At 41.4% G+C, this 3418-nt stretch overlaps 1 pseudogene; it reads right to left on the bottom strand.

Moving 5' to 3' along the window:
• Positions 1-809: 809 nt before the first annotated feature.
• LOC129484123 (heterogeneous nuclear ribonucleoprotein K-like) lies at positions 810-2238 on the bottom strand (annotated as a pseudogene).
• Positions 2239-3418: the final 1180 nt, after the last annotated feature.

The raw sequence follows: 3418 nt of genomic DNA, 5'->3' as shown, positions 1-3418 counted from the left end.
TTTGTATTTTTAGTAGAGACGGGGTTTCACCGTTTAGCCAGGATGGTCTCTATCTCCTGACCTCGTGATCCGCCCGCCTCAGCCTCCCAAAGTGCTGGGATTACAGGCGTGAGCCACTGCGCCCGGCCTGTAGTGTTAATTTTTTTAAAAAACAAGCTGTAGAAATATATAAAGAATATGATTTAGACACACACACATACACACACGCACACACACAGGTTTATTTTTTATTTAAAATGATCGTATAGGGTTAACACAATAAACGATTCACAGTTGTTAGTTTTAAAGGGTATGTTGGAGGGGTGAGGGGTAAGAAGGGAGTCTCACTTTTATTTTACATCCTCTGTGACTATTTTAGGTTTATCTAAATTTATCTTAAAAATCGTAAAACATTTCTTACAAAAGAGCCTTACATTCTGCACACTGCTCTGAACAGATGCCAGGGACATGTGGCCTACTGTTACTCTTCCTCCCTGTCTCACCCCTCAAATGTTACAGTGGCCACAAAGTAAGGTGTTCACAAAAATTACATGGGGGAACATTTTTTTAAACCAGGGAACATTTTTTTAAACCAGTAACAATGAACACACAAAAAAATCCGCTCATTCTACTGCTGTTTCAAAATTTCAACATTAGTTTTTGCAAGCCCTTCCCTACACCCCCAATCCTGTTTGTAAGGAACTAAAACCTTACATCTGGTGAACAGCAAAGGTTTCACTACACCTCAAATGCAAAACACCTGTGAAGCAGAGGCATGATGGCTTTTTAAACAGAAGTAAATAAAAAAAAAAAAAAGATGCAGGACTCCTTCAGTCCTTCACTAGTATTAGTAAAAACTTTCCAGAAAAGTGCTTCATACTGTTCTGCAGCAAATACTGTGCATTCTATATCTGGTCCTATGTTCCTATAATGATAATGATCTGATCTTCACCTCCTTCTACAGGCTCATCAACTTTAGTTGAAGCTCCAACTCTGATGGATTTGTTTGATTCACTGACCACCTTTGCCAATAATAGAGTCAACCAAAGATTTGGGAATAGTTCCTTGTGTAGTAATACTAGGTCCACCATATGAGCCACTGTCCCCAACATAGGAATAATTATATCTGGAGCCACTCTGTGGTTCATAAGCCATCTGCCATTCCGATGCACTCCATGTATCTATTGCAGAGTCCCAAGTTTCATCAGCACTGAAGCCAGCCATGCCATGCCATATAACCGTCTCCAGGTCTTCCTCTTCTGTCATAGGCCATCATGTAACCATCTCCAGGTCTTTCTCTTCTGTCATAGGCCATCACGTAACCGTCTCCAGGTCTTCCTCTTCTGTCATAGGCCATTATGTCTCCTACCCTCAGTGGTGGTAGTGGAGAAAGAGGAAGATTCTCGGCTTTGCTACCACCCCAGGCACCTTGTCCAAAAGAAGGAGGAGGTGGTCCTCAACAAGGACTCATGTCATCATAATCTCTTCCAGATGGCCGCATGGAACACCCACCCTAACTGGTAGACATTCTGTCAAAACCACCTCTTCCCTGCCTGGGAAACCCCACCAGGCATCCATGGTGGTCATCAGACATCACTGTAAAACCACCATAATGTAATGATGTTACATCATGTAATGTAATAGGTTACATCATGAAAATTGGGATTATAAGGCTGTGCATGTCCTCTGTAGGAGACTCAGATATAAGATCAAGGATGATTTTATGCACTTTACAACCATAGTCTTTCTCCAAGAAGAACAACTCTGTCAGTGGAATGAGGACAGCATTCCTGGAAAAGCTTGATTGTTGTTTGAGTGTTCTCTTGAAGCTCTTTGATTTTAGCATCTTTGACCTCAGTAATTCCTCCTGCCAGACTCTGATGAGTCAACAGCCTCAACTCGCAATCAAAGGTGCTTCCTTTGTAATGGTGGTACTCTTCCAAGGTAGGGATGATTTTCTTCAGAATTTCTCCAATTGTTGCAATATCAGCACTAATACTCAGCATGCACTTGGGGCCATTGCCCTCTGGGGCTAGAACCCTGGGTCTGTAGTCTGTACAGAAAGCCTTAATATTCTTACCTCCTTTTCCAATCACTGTCCAAGCATTCTTGCTCTGAAACACAATGCATAATTCAACCATCAGTGTTTCTAGATCTTTTAAATGCTCGTCCCTCTTCCATATCTTCTGCAAGGCATTTACCAAATTCACCACTGGTTTCAGTGTTAGGGAAGGTTTTCTCTAGCTGCTCAGTTTCCATTTCTTGAATCGGTATGAAATGGACACACCAATCTATATGCATGTGGGACAAACGTGGGACACAGGCAAGATGTCGAGGTCGGTGCAACAGAGAAACAGGATAATGACTCCTCTGTGACTTTTTGAATTTTATTATAAGCATTAATCACATTGGGGATAAAAGTAGACAATAAAATGTTTTAAGTTAGGTAGTCAATAATTAAGATCAAAATATAGAGGAAGGACTGCTAACTCTGAAAACTTCGTGCCATTATTTAGATATTTGCTTATTCCAGGGTCTGCAGCATTGCCAGAAGCACATCCACTGGGGTCACGTTTATGACTCGGTTAACTAAAATGCTCTCACCTCCAGGTTCCAGCTCAGTGCCATCCTCCTCAGCTTCTCCCTGTGGAAGATGAGGCAACTCACAGTATCCTGACTTTCCCTCTCTTTGAAATAGCTTGAGGGTTTCTCCAAAGTAACGACTCTTTCTTCTAGATGTTAATTAAGAAGGCCAGTTGCTGTTTCACTTAGAATCATAAGGTCCAAACTGAGAAGCCTAACTTCTCTAAATCCACAGAGAGCAATAAAATCCTCTCTGCAGAGACTTAATATAAGCAAAGAAAATTCATCTGGAAAGGTGAGGTCCGTCAGTCAGCAGGAAGCTACAAATCCCGCAGCTGGTGCAACTCAGTTATTGACCTCCACTGTAATCGTATCTGTTTTCTGTTGAGAATGAACTAAATTCCATCAGGCTGGGCTCTCAGGGTCTCTATTCACTCCCAGTTCATGATGCAGTGACCTGTGCTGACGTCTCCCAGGGTAAATCTATTTTTTAATCATCTCCTCCATCCTGCTTTCCCTATCTCTTAAATGGGAGATGCCTATCCTTACCACTGCTGCTTTTAGAATTGAGAAGAAATCAATCAGGAATGACCAAAACACAATGAGTCTATAAAATACAACAAAATAATCACAGCTATTACAATGTTTAAAATCCACCAGGGCCTTCAAATCACTTGGGAAAGCATTTTATATGTGAATATAAATCACACCATCTGCTGCTCTCCCCTAATGTTTAAATCAGATCACTGCCAAATCCAAGCATCAAAGAAAAAAGAAAAATGAGACCATTTTTTTTGCTTTCTCATACCTTTGAGCCTCTTCACCTCATTGCACCTCCCTTTGTCCTTCTAAGATG

The sequence above is a fragment of the Symphalangus syndactylus genome, chromosome 6, assembly GCF_028878055.3.
Source record: "Symphalangus syndactylus isolate Jambi chromosome 6, NHGRI_mSymSyn1-v2.1_pri, whole genome shotgun sequence".
Taxonomy (NCBI): domain Eukaryota; kingdom Metazoa; phylum Chordata; class Mammalia; order Primates; family Hylobatidae; genus Symphalangus; species Symphalangus syndactylus.
The sequence above is the reverse complement of the archived record's forward strand: the minus strand, read 5'-3'. Positions and strand labels throughout refer to the sequence as shown.